Here is a 16553-nt window from a genome sequence, read left to right on the forward strand (position 1 = left end):
CCGCACCCTGAGCTGCCAGTCTGTCTTATGGCAGTGGCAGACGCCTGATTGGCGGGCTCTGTTTATTCTGTGACCAGATTCCTTCTAAAAGAAGGCAGGCCATGAGTGCCTGAAGCCTATTGGTTGGGTCTGCTCTGGACCCTCCCTTTCTTTTTCATGGCACACACCACAGCGAAGTCTGTGCGGAATCCTAAACCAGCCCGATTTACATCCATTCATGAATCCGTGACGTCAGCAAGCCTTTGGGCTTCTTTGCGGTGGGCTGGAGGATTGTGTGGGTGGAATCCCCCTCCCCCTTATTTTTCTAATTCTGCAAGGCTTTTTAAATTAACCTTCCATCTTTCTAAAGCAAGAAAATGGACCGGCATGTGTAGGAATTCTTCAATGTTGTGAGTATCTTACTCTTTTTTCTGTTTCATCAGCATTTATTTCCCAAGGACAGCTGGAGAAGGTATTTGAGATTTGAGTTGATTAGAAAGCTGATATTACTGAGGGAGACAGGGTGAAAAAGACAGACAGAGAGACAGAGGCAAAGAGTAACCTAAAACCCCGTTAGAGCTAGGAGCCACCGAAACTGACAGCTGGTTTTCCTTGGCTTGTCTGCCTGCTAGACGTGGACATTTTTCATTTACGGTTCTGCACGTTACCTCTGAATGCTAGCTTGGCTTCCCTTAAAGGCAGATTTATTTCTCTGAGAAGATGATGTGGGTTATGTCTGAGGAAAAGCCCGGAACTGGTACCAGAAAGGTGCTGGGGCCAGCCGGGCCAGCCAGACGAAGCAGCCTCAGGCTTGCTGAGTACTTGTCTTCCTTTCTGCTGCCTTTTCTGTTGTTTCTCACCCTTCACCTCGCCTTTGTTTCGTAATTGCGTACCGGTCTGGGACTTGAGATTGCAACTGGGGGAAGAGGAATACTTGCCCGACCATTTTTCCCCCCAATAAGCTTTTATTATGGGAGCCACCGTGGTGTGTTTATACATATTTGCAGCTCTTTATGTCACGCTGTGCATTTCATATTTTTAAAAACCTGAAAGCTGGCACCAGAGACAAAAGGGGAATTATCCTTAAATTCTGATTTTTAAGAGACCCCTCGATGAAAATTAAGAAGTGGTTTCTTAATATATTCCATCATTATATTGCACAGAAATGCACATCTTTTCTGAAGATGAACTCCGAGCTGAAAATAGTTTATTCGGCTGTGTTTGGCAAACGTGGAAAAGTTCTGCTAGGTTCCAATGTATTAAGTTGGTTTGATACTTTGCTTGGAGTTTTGGCAAAAGGTTAGCATTTGTGATTTAATTTATTCTTCAAGGTTCTGGATTATTCTGGTGAAAGTAGTGATGGTAAAGAAGAGGGATGTGACACAGTGACATGCTCGGCCCCGGGTCAGCTCCTCAACCCAGATAACCTAATAGCATTTTCTAACTCCTTCACTTTGAGCAAATTGTATTCTAGTGGGCAGCATGTACCTGGCCATTCTTTTCAGTGAGAGGGAAAGCAAAATGTCTGTTAATTTCTTATCCAGGCTTGTCATGTTTACCTTGTATAATCAATTAGTTCTGAGATTTTCATATTATAATCTTTTCTCATGAAATAGGGCTTCTAAGCTAGGACTGTAATGATATATTTGGAATTACTAGTGAGACTTCCAACTGTTAACTCATTCAAAATCATATAAGGACTTGGAATTTTCTTTTCTCATCTTGACATTGCCCTTGATCAGATGGTTTTTCTGAGTGCATCTGAACTCCCTAGAGCTATAGAAGGGAAAACTTCTGCCTGATTCTAAATCAGATCTTTGTCCTGTGCTCAGACAACTATGGCTTCATATTTTGCCATCTTTTATTTGCTGAGTTGAACAAATGACACACTTGCCCTGTATTTGCAAACATCTAGACTCATTTTATCATTTTCTTCTTTTGCGTACCTTCAGACTTTGTTGGAAGTAGCAATTGCAAAGTTGTTTCAAATTATTGAAGTCTAGACCCCAGCTGGACCAAAAGACTAAATTCTTAGGATTTTTTTTGAAAAAGTGTATTTATATAAATCAAACTCAAGAAATGTTCATCAGATACTGTCTTTCTACACATTTTGTTGAGAGAGCTTTATTTCCATGAGGGAGATGCAGTCTGCCCTTTGCATTTATTAAAGTAAAACTATCCCTTTAAGACACAGAGTAGATATAGAATCTCCCTCTCTCTCCACTCCTAGTGGCTGTATTCTAGATTATATTTATTTTCCTGTATAATGTACTTGTGGGGGAAAAACAATAACTCTTAATTGTTTAATATCAAACAATAAAATCCTGCGTATCAGTGACTGTCAATAGATGGCTTTCTGTTTCAAAATTGAAGCTACTCCAGAAGTAGGAATTAATTTATTTAGTAAACAAAGTCAGTCAAACCAGAGCCATGTCCTGGGGAACTGTCAAAAGAATGGTTCCTAAGGGCCAGAGGCCACATCTACTGGTATATGAGGGAACTACAGTACTTTGGATGGCAGAACCGGTCAGTTTGGTTTACACTGTCTACCTACCCTCTCTTTATGTGCTACAGCTGAATTAATTACTTGGGGAGCTCAAATGAATCAAGATAGCCAAGATGACCAATGCTGCCAGGTGACAGCCTGACTCTTGCAATTTTGATTAAAATAGAAAAAAACATTCACCAACAAGACTCCTTTATTTAAAAAAAAAAGTCATTCAAAAGATATCACCCTCCTGTGTTGGTTATTATTTCTTAAGGCTATGGGGGAGAGAAAGATTTAGAAGATGCCGTATTTCCTCCCAAGGAATCTAGAAGGTAAGATACCATTCACATACAGTATTGTGAAGATTGGAATTAACTGGAGAACTTCTGTCTCTGTTTCCTTTTCAGTATTTTTAGTATGTTCATAGGGTTGTTCAACCATCACCACAATCACTTTTAGAATATTTTCATCAATGTAAAATAAAACAAAACTCATACACATTAGCAGTCACTCCTTATCTCCTCTCAACCCCCCAGCTCTAGGCAACCACTAATCCACTTTCTCTATACATAGATTTGCCTATTTTGATCATTTCATATTAATGAAATCATATACTATACAGGCTTTTGTGACTAGCTTCTTTCACTTAAATAAGGTTTTCAGAGTTCTCCATGTTTTAACATATATCAGTACTTCATTCCTTTCATTGTGGAATAATATTCCACTGTACAGATACACCATATTTTACTTATCCATCCATTAGTTGATGGACATTTGGGCTGTTTCTACTTTTTGGCTGTTATGTATAATGCTGCTATGAAAATCTGCATACAAGTTCTTGTGTGAACATATGTTTTCATTTCTCTCGGGTATATACCTAGGAGTGGAATTGCTAGATCACATGATAACTCTGTTTCACATTTTCAGGAACTGCCAAAATGTTTCCTGAAGCAGCTGTACCATTTTACATTCCCTCCAGCAGTATATGAGGCTTTCGATCTTTCCACAATCTGGTCAACACTTCTTACTATCTATAGTTTTGATAAAAGTGATCTTAGTGGATTTGAAATGCTATCTCCGTGTTTTTGTATACATGTCCCTAATGGTTAATGATGTTGAACATTTTTTTATGTGCTTATTGGCTCTCTGTATTTCTTCTTTGGAGAAATGTCTATTCAGATCCTTTGCCCATCTAAAAAGTTAAGTTATTTCTCTTTTTATAATTGAGTTTAAGAGTCTTTGATATGTTCTGGGATGCCTGGTGGCTCAGTTGGTTAAGCGTCCAACTCTTGATTTTGACTCAGGTCATAATCTCATGGTTCCTGAGTTTGAGCCCCATGTTGGGCTCTGTGCTGACAGTGTGGAGCCTGCTTGGGATTCTCTCTTTCTGCCTCTCTCTCTGTCCCTTTCTCTCTCTCTCTCTCTCTCTCTCTCTCTCTCTCTCTCTCTCTTTCTCTCAAAACAAATAAACTTAAAAAAAGGAGTCTTTGATCTGGTCTAGATACAAATTCCTTATCAGATACACGGTTTGCAGATACTTTCTTCGTTCTGTGAGTTGTCTTTTTCCTTTCTTGGTGATATTATTTGTTCCTTTCTTGGTGATATTATTTGTAGCACCAAAGTTTTAAATTTTGATGAAATTCAATTTCTTCACTTTTGTTGTTGTTATTTGTGCTCTTAGTGTCCTATCCAAGAAGACTTTGTCTACCCCAAGGTTATGAAGATTTATCCCTATGTTTTTTCAAAGAGTTTTAGGGTTTTAGCTCTTACATTTAAATCTATGATCCAGTTTGAATTAATTTTTGTGCATGGTATAAGGAAGTGTTCAACTACTTTCTTTTAAATGAGGATATCCAGTTCCAACAATATTTGTTGAAAAGACTGTTCTTTCCCCCACTGAATTATCTTGGCACTCTACCAGGAACTTTAAAAAATACTGATACCATGCTCCCACCTCCAGAGAGTCATATTTAAGTGGTCTGTGGTGGGGCCCAGACATCTGCATTGATGATTCTGATGTGCAGCCAGGATTGAAAACTACTGGCATGGATAGAGGGTTAGTTGTAGAAAAGAAGAAGGACACTGCTTCTGAATCAGGAGCAGAGAGTGAAGATATAAAATTCTATATGGAAAGGAGGTAAGAGAGGAAAATTAAGAAGGTTCATACCAGAAAGCATGGATTTTCTTGCTAAGTAAGAATTAGTCATTTTCAAATAGGGCATCATCGGACATTAGTGAAATACATTAAAGGAAGAGAAGAAACTAACACTTATTAAGCAACTTCTACATGCCTAGGAATCTGCTAGGCCTTTCACATACATTATTTCATTTAAAATATCCTCATGATAGGAAGTAGGTACTACTATCCCCATTGTATAGATGAGAAAACAGGCTCAGGAAGGTTGCTGACTCAGCCAAAGATACCAAGTGGTGCACAGTATACACAGTTTTCAAATCCAGCTCTAAATCTTCGTCCCATTCTCTTTCTTTTGTATACCATGGATTTTGAACATTGAGGTCTACCTTGACTTGTCATTGGTCCAGTCTTAGCATGACTCTAAGGTCTTCTCTTGCAATGCTCTGGACTGGACAATACAGTAAGATAAGTTGGGTGGTGGAGGTAATATAGGGCTAAGTGTTGGTATGGCAGGTGCAGTGAAAGATAAGAAGGTGTGCATAAATGAAGATTATCATGTGACAGTTAATCATGGAGCCCAGGCTAGCTATACTGTGCCTACATATAACTGGCAGGAAAAATCCTACAAGGACAGAGGGGCAATATACTAGGGATGAGAGAAAGATTGAAGGGAATGGTCAGGAGGCTATAATGGAAAAGAGGATGTATCAAATAGAACCGGCAGGTGTCAAAATGTTGGCATGCTTTTAACCAACAGATACTTCTTGAGCATTTCATATGTGTTCTAGGTGCTGACTACACACAGCAGTGAAAAAAAAAACAGACAAAAATTCTCGCCCTCTTGGGGAAGACAAACAATGAAGAAAATTACGTTTAGGCAGTGATAAATGTTAAAGAGAAAAGTAAAAGTGGGAGAGGAATAGAGAGTGCTGGGAGTGGAGTAAAGTAAAAAAGAGCCTTTTTTTTTTTTTTCAGGGCAACTGGCTAGTTCAGTCAGTAGAGCATGTGGCTCTTGATCTCAGAGTCATGAGTTCAATCCCCACATTGGGTGTGGAGCCTACTTAAAAAAATAATTTAATTAAAATGTAAAAAAAATTTTTTTAAAGGGACTTTCTCATTGTATGCTGTATTTGCATATATAGATTCAGAGAGATTAAGGAACCATCAAACCATGGGGTCATTGGTTGACCAAGTCAGGCACAATGGGTATATAAAGAGTGCTGCTTCTAAGTATTAAAACTCAAAGTGAATATTTAGGATTCATTCACTTTACAGCCTGTGCCTGACACAGAGTAGACACTTTTTTGTCTACATTTGTTTATTGTATGAGTACCATTTTTGGGGGTGGGGTGGGGTGGATTAGTGATTTTTCTGCTGGGTAGAGTCCAGAGCAGGGGTGGTACTTGAGAAACTTTTTCAAATTTTGCTTGCTGCCCTATTAGGATAGATGTATGTAGATGGGTGTGTGTGTGTGTGTGTGTGTGTGTGTGTGTGTGTGTGTGTGTGTGGGGGGGGGGTGTCCTTTCATAATGTCACCACTGAGAATCACTTCATGGTGAGTGATTGTCAATGAGGAGGATGTGTTCTAGTATTCAGATGAATCAAGCAAGGAACTGCCAGTGTAGGCTTAAATTTCTTTTGCTTATTATACTTTAGCAGAAGATTTACATGCACCACCTTGCACACAGGGTGAATCAAACCCTTGTAAAGTTTTTAATAATGAGGGGTTTTTTAATGCAACCATTTACCTGGCTTATTATCTAAAAGATTACTTATATTAAAATGGGTAAAATCAATGTGCTTTCTGTGTGCCTGCTATAAGGCACAATGATGCGGTGGAAAAACAACCAGACTGTGGCAGTAAGGACCTAGGGAGCAGTATCAGGTCATGCTTGGCAAGACAATTCTTTGAGCTTTTTAAAATTTGTCTTCAACTTTCATTTGAAAATATGAAATGGAATTTTTTTAGTGATCTCAAATGTCTTTTCTAATTCTAACATTGTAAGGTTCTTGGAATCTCATTATTACCAACATCAAATAGACAAGTGACAACTTCTAAGACCATCTGGTTGAAATCTACCTTTATTCCAGTTCGTTCATAGTACTTTTCTAGAGGTGTTAACCCCCATGGGATACTGCTGTAGCTGATGAGGAGGGGAAAATGTCAGAAATGTTTCAGATGGAGCTATCTGGGTGAGACATAGAAAGGTTAAATCACTTAGATCTGCCTATGGACTTCTCATAAGTGGGAAATAAAGGCCTGATGAGATCTGACCTTGCCACCTTTAACCATGCCCTTATAAATGTTATTTGTCTCGGCCATTGTTCTTTGCAGTGAAGAGAGAGCTTCCACTAAACTCGTGATTTCGTGGTCTGGGCTAATAAGGAATATGGCAACAGATAATCTAATAAACCGAGTTTGGTTGTGTGTTACAGCCTTTTCCCTGATCTGACTTTTGTAAGTGTTCTTAAGAAGCAAAATTGATGATATTTGTTCTTTCTGTCCATCTCTCACTATCTCCTATCATTCTTTAAATCAGGCTGAAGCATGATGAAAGACGACACTAATTAAGAAAATGAAGTCACTAAATCCATAAGTGGTACAACCAGTCTTTGAAAAAATAAGATTTTGTGAAAAAATAAGATTTTGTTATTTTGTATGAGAGTTGCTAGCTTTTGAAAATTATTCTTTCTAGAATTGCTCAAATAACAAGTTGGTTGTGGATTGGTGTTTTGAGTGTGGATTTTTTTAAGGAAACAGATAAAACGTAAAAATTACAAAACAGAAAGCATCCTTTCCATTTCTGTATTTATTTCATGTATTTCTGTGTTTATTTCATCAATCTAGAATAGTATCATCTATAATCTAGAATAATATAAGAAAATATTCTTTTTCATTTGTATAGTAGTCAAGCTGAGATGTCCAATGTCTAGTCCTAACAGCTGTAATAACTTCAGATAGTGGGATCCATTTAGTGACAATACTTATATGTGTTGGAATACTTATGTCTTGCAAAAAGCAATCGTGTATTGCAGGGCAACCCTAAGAGGAAGGTGTAGTAACTGTGCAATTTTAATTGTTTAAAAATTAGGGGAAAACAATGTAGGACTTCCCACTGACAGATGGTAATTGTCTTCAATCTGCTAATTTGTATTGTATTCCTGGGCTGGGGTGATTGTTGAATTGAACAGTACAAGGAGGACATTTCAGTGAAACTCTAGATTCCAAAAAGGCCAGAAAAATGGAAAAATGAGTTGATTGAGGGTGAAGGACTTAAGAAATAGTCAAAGACAAAGGACTGGAGAAAGGTGATAGAAAAAACTGAAGGGGGGGGGGGGGCGGGCGGGGGTAGGCAGAGCCCAAGGAGACTGGCTGGGCTAGTGGTTCACCATAGGCAAATGGCAGCTAGGAGGGCAGCTCTCATCTTAAACCAAGGAGTAGATTTGGGAACCAGACTGGGGGAAAAAAAAAAGATTCATTTAGAGTCCTAAAGAGGGCTGTCACAGTTGCTATTACTAAAGAGGGTTCAATTTGCAAAATACGTCCACCGAGGCTACTTATTACCCCCGAGGCACTATGCCTGCATTTGTGGTAGCTGTCCTGCCTGCCTCTAATGGGACACAGTAAGCTATCCGCAGGCGCGGATAACCATGGATAATTGAGACCAGTGAGATCAAGCCCACCAAAATACAAAGCCATGATTGAGTTTTCCGGGGAAGATAATCTTTTGATTAAAGTGAGATTAAGCATTTTACTAATTACTCACCAATTATTTCCTCCCTCGTAACAAATTCAAATACATACGCACACCAAAAAGAAACAGATGTAACATGCCTTTGGATATTTCCAGTCACTACTTTCTAGACCGAAATTATAGATTCGTTTAGAATCTTTGTGTAAGCATAGAAACTCCTGGGAAATACCCACCTGATATTACAGCTGCTAGGGCTCAAGAGCCAATTTGAAAAGAAATTTTACTCCTTTGCCAGGTTCTCCGTCCCCCTCCTCATCTTCCTCCTCCTGTTTCTGGCCATTTTTGAACAGAACCCCTTCCATCTGTTTGTCTAATCAAAAATAGCTGAACATTTGCTTTATACTGCTTATGTTAATGATCAAAGTTAGGCTCTAATCTAACCCTTAAGTGTTCTTGGAGCCCTGGAGACCAGAGCAGATTTCTTTGAGAAAGAGAAAACAATCACATAATCCATTATATTTTCTATTATGATCTTTTCTCCAATCAGGGCTTCTGCCATAACACTTTGAAACAGTAGACGGTCCCCATCACTGACAGGCTCTCCTTTGATCACAGGTTATTTACATTGATAAGGGTTTCCTTTAACTGAATCTTAACACCTTTGATAGTGGTGTTTGTTAGAGTTAGAACTGCTTTTGCCACAGATGGTCTTATAAATAGCCTTTGTCTTTTTCCTGCTAACTATTTAAAAGCCCATGAAATCGTTTTAAAAACAAAAGAACAGCTAGCCATGCAGATTCTAAAAGCCTTGGGCCATGTCTGGAAAGTGAAAAGGAATGACCAAGAGAACCTCATTATTAATGCAGAGCAAAAAGGTCCCTAGAGTAAGGAAAAGGAAGTCATTCCAAGGGAGTACCTATCCAGGAGACTGACTGTACTTCATTAAAGCTTCGCCAAGCTCAAGAGCAATGTGAAATGGCAATTGTGATTTACCTGAGATGCATATGGCTTGTACTCAGAGATGTCTTTATGCCAGAGAAGAGTTATGCATGGGGATTTACTTGAAGGCTCAGGATGAGGAAACTGTAGTCTCAGGACTTCCATTTTCTAAGGAAATCTCTTCTGGCTTATTCCTGGGTGGTTGCAGCTAAGGATTTGCCAAAGACCCAGAAAGTAAGCTTGAGGACCTGGTTTGGGGACCTATCCTTTCATTGCTGTATATTATCACAGGAAACTGAAAAAGTAAAAAGAAAAAGAAAAGATTTTCTTTGACACTTTTTACCAAGCAGATTCTCCAGATTCTATTTTTGTATGTAATCCATAAAATATAGTTAATGAAAAACTATTCAATAAGATTTTTTCAGATACTTTAATGTTAGATTTTTAATAAAGTGTGCCTAAATAACAAGAGGAAAAAAAATAATTTTTTCCCTCTATTTCTGTTTCTCAGTTGACCCATCCATATTGGCCTCCCCCCACCAGCCGTGAGTAGGTCTGACCATCCTGACTAGGTCGCTCGCCTCCACAAACATGGCCCTATTCAGTGAGGATTTCTTTTGAAACGCATCAGTTATTTTTCCCTACCTTCCCCCTCAAAAAAAAAAAAAAAAAAAAAAAAAGATGTATTACCAGTTTGAAAACTTCCAGTTTAAATCCTACAAGATCGGGGTGCTTGGGTGGCTTAGTTGGTTAAGTGTCTGATTCTCGATCTCAGCTCAGGTCTTGATCTCAGGGTCATGAGTTCAAGCCCCATGTTGGGCTACATGCTGGGTATGGAGCCTGCCTAAAAATAAAAAATAATGAATAAATAAATCTAGCAAGAGAACTACTCCTGAAGCAGCTTACACAGCAGTTCTCAAAGTGTGGTCCGAGAAGCAGAACCATCAAGCATCATCTGGGAACTTGTTAAAAATGCACATTTTCAGGCCGCTCCCCAGATGTTCTGAATCTGAAATGCTGGGAGTGGAGGGTGCCCAGGGAGCTGTGTCTTAACAGCTGACAGGTGACACTGATGCACACTAAAATGTGAGAATCCTTGGTTAATAGAACTTGTCTGACTTCTCATGTGCATAGGAACTGCCTAGGATTTTGTTAAAAACCAGATTCTAATTCATTTAGTTTCAGGTGATTTTGTCAGCATTTCTAATTAGTGCCCAGGTGATGCTGATGACACTAGTCCTAGGCCCACACTTTGTAAGTAGTGAGGATTTGAAGAATCTAGATATGATCCATTCCAAGAACTGCTGCATTAAGCAGGCTTTGCCAAAATTATAACTATCAGTAGTTTCTAAGGAAATACTCCTAAAAGAGGAGGAAGTTTTAGGCATAAAGATATTAATCACAGAATTATTTTAATAGAAAAATAGCCTGGGCGCCCGGGTGGCTCAGTCGGTTAAGCATCTGACTTAGGCTCAGGTCATTATCTCATGGTTCATGAGTTCAAGTCCCGCTTCGGGCGAGCCCCACTTCTCTCTCTCTCCCTCTCTCTCTCTGCTCCTCATGAGATACTCTCTCTCTCTCTCTCTCTCTCTCTCTCTCTCTCTCTCTCTCTGCCCTTGATCACTTGATCACCATCTCTCTCTGAATAAAAAAGAAATGACCAGAAACCATACCCCTGTATTTCTCCTAGGAACAGTGTGGTTCAGTATCCACTAATTCAGTGTTCGCAGTGATTTTATGGAACAAAGCAAAATGGAGTTAACTTAGTTAATAGCCAATTGATAGAATGTATGCTGCCATTTTTAGATGATGGTGATATAATCTGTGCAATGAGATGAAAATATGTATATGTTTTGGTAAGAGAAAAGAATTAGGAGTAAAAGTTTCAAGAGTTATGTTTAAGATTCTTTGGGGGCACCTGGGTGGCTCAGTCAGTTAAGCATCCAACTCTTGATTTAGGCTCAGGTCATGATCTCACAGTTCATGAGATCAAGCCCTGCGAGTAAAAAATTGATGGAAATACACCACAGTTTTTTGAGTTAGGGTGATAGAATTATCTTTTCTGTATTTCTCAAGTTTTTGTAATACCATTAAGATGCTTTTATAATGTTACACTTTTAAAATGTGTGTCTTACTAGTTCTTTCAGAGGTATAAAGTACTAAGAGAGCGCACCTTTTCACCTCCTTGAGAGACAGAGGCAATATATTCTGGTTAAGGAATTGACCTTCTTAGAAAAGACCTTATTAACATTAGTGTAAGAAAGTATCCTCTCTCTGTTAAGCCAAATCAAAATTGTTCCAAGTCACATGTTCATATTCAAGAGAAATTCAGGCTTACATACCCCTAGCAAAGGTAAAGTAGGTGCTTGATCGGTACTACTGAAACCAAGCTTTGTCAATAATTTGTCTTGCTTAAACAAAGTTTTCCTAATTTTTCTACATTTTCCACTCTTTTAACATGGTTGATAGCTTGGCTTCTGAAGTCAGAGAGTTGAGTCCTGGCAGTCCCATTTATTAGCTATCTATGCCTTTTAAGTTACTGAACACCCCTAAGTTTCCCGCCCCCCAACATGGATGTAATCAAGGTAATTATAGAACCTAGTGAGGGTTGAATGAAAGGCTGAGCATGTGTGCTCTGGCCATTTCTCATGACTCTGCCCTTCTCTTCCCTTCTTCATGCTTTTTTCTGCTCCCATTCCCTTTCCCTTGCCATAAACAAAGTAAAACAAAACATCCTTCATCTCTCCTAGGAATGGCCATTTTATGGAGCTGTTCACCCTTTAAAAAGCAGATTAGTTGAATATTTCACTCTGACTCTGTAAAATAGAAGCCTAAAACGGAAGTACACATATTCTATTTGAGTATAACCTGTGCTTTTTTTTTTGTAGGGGAGGGGTAGGATGGGTGAGGTGGATCACAGTCCTTGAGAAGGATTTGTATAAGAAAGCTCCTGTTATTATCCTTGGACCATGCAGGTAATGCAGCTTTAAGAATATGTTCTTGAATGACTGCTCTGTGCTGGATGCTGTGCTGCATACTGGGGATGTAGTGAGCAACCTAGTCATGCACCTGCCCTCACAGAACTTATAGTCTAGTAGGGGAGATCATCAGAGAGTCATTGTAATATAGAGATATGTGCTACTAGGGGAGGAGGAGAGAGGTAAATGAGTATAGGCTGCTAGAGGAGGACATAAGTGGAGCATCTCACCCAGACTTGAGTGATCCAGGAAGAAACTGATAACAGACATGAGCCCTAAAAGCAAGAGGTGAGCAGGAAGAGTGTACTGAGTGAATTGCACACAACTGAGACTACAAGTGCCCAGAAGTGAGGGAGAGGGCAGTGAATTCAGAGAAACAAAAAGAATTTGGTGAATTGCAGGGCTGTATCAAACATGAGGCTAGAGAAGCAAATCATGCCAAGAGGGTTGGACTTTATTTTAGGAACCAAAGATTTTACAATGTTAAGTAGTGTGTTCAGAATTACATGTTGGAAAAAGCCCTCTGGCTATGGAGAGAATGGAATTAATGAGGGAACGAGTAAGATGCTATAAGGAAAATTCAAAGAACACATATATATGTAAGCAACAAGGAATGCTGACATGTCAAAATGAATACGCAGTTAGAGGCAAAACCAGTCAATATCCACAGAACATTAATAATCAACAACTGCAGAGGCACCTGGGTGGCTCAGTTGGTTAAGCATCAGGTCATGATCTCACAGTTCATGAGCTCGGGCCCCACGTTGGGCCATACACTGACAGGGCCAGGTCTGCTTGGAATTCTCTCTCTCCCTCTCTCTCTGCCCCTTCCTCCCACCCCTCAAAATAAATGAATAAACATTTTTTTAATGTTTAAAATAATGTAGAAAGAGATTTTGATTTAACAAAGTAGATTTAAAGCAAATAAACTCCGAGTACAGAGAACCATGTCTCGTGTATCTTTCTTTCCCTGGAATGTCTAGCATAACATCCAGTAATGACATTTCATAAATATATAGAATGAAAGACGAACATATTGGATTGTGGCCTGTAGAATTTAAGGGCTTACCTCAGATCATTTGGCTGCTCACGTGAGGATTCTAGGATTCAAACCCAATTCTTCTGACTCTAAAACTCATGTCACTAGGATGAGTGAGTTAAATTACAATCTCATAGAATTTTCTTTTTTTTTTTAATGTTTATTTATTTTTGAGAGACAAAGAGATCATGAATAGGGGAGGGGCAGAGAGAGAGAGAGAGAGGGAGACACAGAATCTGAAGCAGGCTCCAGGCTCAGAGCTGTCAGCACGGAACCAGATGCAGGGCTCAAGCCTATGCATGGTGAGATCATGACCTGAGCTGAAGTCGGAGGCCCAAATGACTGAGGTACTTTAATTTTTAAATTTCTTATGTTTCTAGTAACTAAAGATAACTGCAAATTTTAGATATACTTTTTTAAATGTTTATTTTTGTTTATTTTTATTTATTTTGAGAAAGAGAGAGAGCATGAGTCAGGGTAGGGCAGAGAGGAGAGAGAGAATCCCAGGCAGGCTCCACATTCAGTACTCAGCATGGAGCCTGATGCGGGGCTCGATCCCACAACTGTGACATCATGACCTGAACTGAAATCAAGAGTCAGACACTTAACAGACTGAGCTTCCCAGGCGCCCTAAATATACTTTTTCTAAGGAGAGGTAACCCTCTGAAAGGACCCAGCTTGAAATTGGATGTCCTATAACCTTGGACAAGTTATTTAACCTCTCAGAGCCTTAGTTTTTAATCTATAAATGGTGATGCTATTGACCTTCATGAAGGTAAAAAGATTAAATGAAATAAAATATGTAAAAAGTAGAAGTGTAATAGTTAACTTAACAGACGTTAGTATGTTTTTCTTCTAAGGCTTAAAGTGGTTTACATGCTTACTTTATACAAAAATCTGCCTTTATTTTAACATGGGCTATATTTAAGACTTAAATCTTTTGTTTAATTCTTGTCCAATCTAAATTTGTTTTTTTTTTAAATATAATTCCTGTAGAAAGATTTTGTTTCTTGATATATCTATCACCTATTTAAAATGCTTTGCTTTTTTTTCTTCCCAGTATACATTACATGTTTCCAGAATCACATTGCTATATAAGAACTTAAATTTGTTTTGATTAGTTATAGAATTTTGGTCCCCTTTATTTTTCAGATTCAACAGGCATTTCTAATTTAATGTCTATTTCTAATTCAGCTTTAAAATACCATTACGATTGAAGATTGTCATTGGTTTCCTTTTTAAAAGGAATTTCCTGAAATTCCATGGGAGTATTCCATTCCTCTGCTATTTCCTGAAGTATGCAAATATACTGAAATCACAAACAGGTACATCTGTCCTGCCAGACCTCTTGTGACAAAAGCATTTCAGGGAGTTGAAAGTGATATAATGAGGATTTGATCTGTTTCCCATTATTGGGGAAGGGGGATGTTACTAAATCTTGGTAAGCCTCAATTTTCCTCAGTGGAGGGTCGATAACACCTGTTCTGTTCACCTCACATGGCTATTATGGGGCTCAAATGAAATTAAAATACATGGAATTACCTTGGAAACTCCACTCAATATATAAATGTAAGGAAATGCAGGGATTATTGTTATTTTTTGCCAGTCTCTTGACATATGTCCCTAAGAACATAGACCAACGGAGCACACGGCAGGGAGTGTCTGTATGCTCCCAAACAAATGAGACCCAGTTGTGATCCTCTTCTGTCCTTCCTTAGTTTTTCCGCCTGGCACTTGGAAAGCTTTATGTGATGAAACCCTATATACTCACTGTGGAGTGACTGAAGACATTTAGACCTTTTCATTGCTGGGTGTTGTGTTTGCAGTTATTTACACCACCTAGCAACCTGGCCCAAGACAAACAGTCCCTATTAGCTACACAGTGACTTGCTATACCTGTCATTGCTCTGTTACTGTAACAGCAAACATTTATTTTACCTAGAAGATGGTGTTCCCCTTCCCCACCTTTCCTATTAAATTAATCTTTTTCGGTAATTGTTTTGTAATCTTCAGAAGTAATCCATCGATTGACAGAATCTTATGACTGAAAGACATAGGAGAGGTCATTTGGTTCAATCTTCTTTGGGAGTCTTAGAATTCTCTAATAGATTGAGCATTTCCAGTGAGGGAGAGAGCGAATCAGTTGTGAGATATCCTTTTCTGTTCTTGATTGTTCTGATTCTGTATATTGGCAGAATTTTTTCTTTTTCTTTTTCTTTTTTTTTTTTTTTAATTGCTAAAAGGGACCTTGGAGACCATTCTAGTCCGGTTCCTTCCATTTGCAGATGAGGAGATTGAGGCCCAAAGAGGTTAGGTGACTTGCCCAAGGCCAAACAACTAATTTATGACACAGTGGGGACTCCTGATTCCTGGTAGCTTCTTTCCAAATCATTAAACTGCAAAATTACTGAAGTCATAAATGTTGAGTAGTATCAAATGCTATTATACAGTAAAAAAAAAAAATGCTTTAATCTGGAACATCTTTTAGCATGGCAAATATTTAGGTTTAATATAGATAAACTTATTTTGATTTTGATGAGGAAAATCTAAATCTTTCCTTTTAATTATGTATAAATATCTCCTTAAAGCTTCATGAGAAGCTCCCTGCTTCAAGACTTTTTTTCTTTGTTCTCCTTTTTAGAGGGGAGGGAAAGGAAGTCATCAGTCTGATTCTTCTATCTGAGAAGTCATATGGCAAAAAAAGACACAAAACCACATTTTTCTGCTTCACATGAGGATTGGGGAATGGATTGGAGCCAGGGACTTTTTTATATTCCTGTTGGGCTTTGGTCCCAGGCCTGTCAGTGGCAATGACCATGAGACAGGAGTAGAGCCTGCCCATATGCCAAGGGGACTTTGAAAGGTTGCCTGGCCTATCCTTGCCTTCTGGAAGGGCTGCATTTAAAGGAAATCTGCAGCCTTTTTGTCCTGTGAAATTACTTGCTGGAGGCTCTAGGGTCACCCCTTTTCCTGTGTGTGGGGTGGATAGTGAAGAGGAAGGCAGTACAGAAGCCATGATGAGAGAAGCCAATAGACCCAAGGGAGTTTGGGGCACGTGCACAGATGTGGGAGAAGGAGTGTTGGAAATGGTGTGCTGTAGTAAAGAGTGACAAGCAATGCTGTCTGTTCTGAGAAATCACCAAGACCTCGGAAGGAACACCTGGCAGCAGATTCGGGCCTGCCATCCAGGCGTCCAACCTTAATTCCCTATCTGCTGTAGATTCAAAAATATTAAGGCTTGTTGGATGGATCAACAAGAAAGACATTTTCCTCTCCAGATTTCAAACTGTTGGTCTCA

General features: G+C 39.0%; 1 protein-coding gene across 7 annotated transcripts in view; it reads left to right on the forward strand.

Moving 5' to 3' along the window:
• MAP3K13 (mitogen-activated protein kinase kinase kinase 13) overlaps window positions 1–16553 on the forward strand; it is a 171278-nt gene that overhangs the window by 72474 nt on the left and 82251 nt on the right. The window contains exon 1 of one of the 7 annotated variants that reach the window (XM_040480998.1): window positions 114–389. The exons of the other annotated variants lie outside the window; for them this stretch is intronic. The gene's annotated coding sequence lies outside the window, so the exon portion shown is untranslated. Of the gene's footprint in view, window positions 1–113; window positions 390–16553 lie in introns of those variants that run through there. 7 annotated transcript variants of the gene reach the window in all.

The sequence above is a fragment of the Herpailurus yagouaroundi genome, unplaced genomic scaffold (genome assembly GCF_014898765.1).
Source record: "Herpailurus yagouaroundi ecotype Mexico unplaced genomic scaffold, PumYag 159, whole genome shotgun sequence".
In the NCBI taxonomy this organism is placed as follows: Eukaryota; Metazoa; Chordata; class Mammalia; order Carnivora; family Felidae; genus Herpailurus; species Herpailurus yagouaroundi.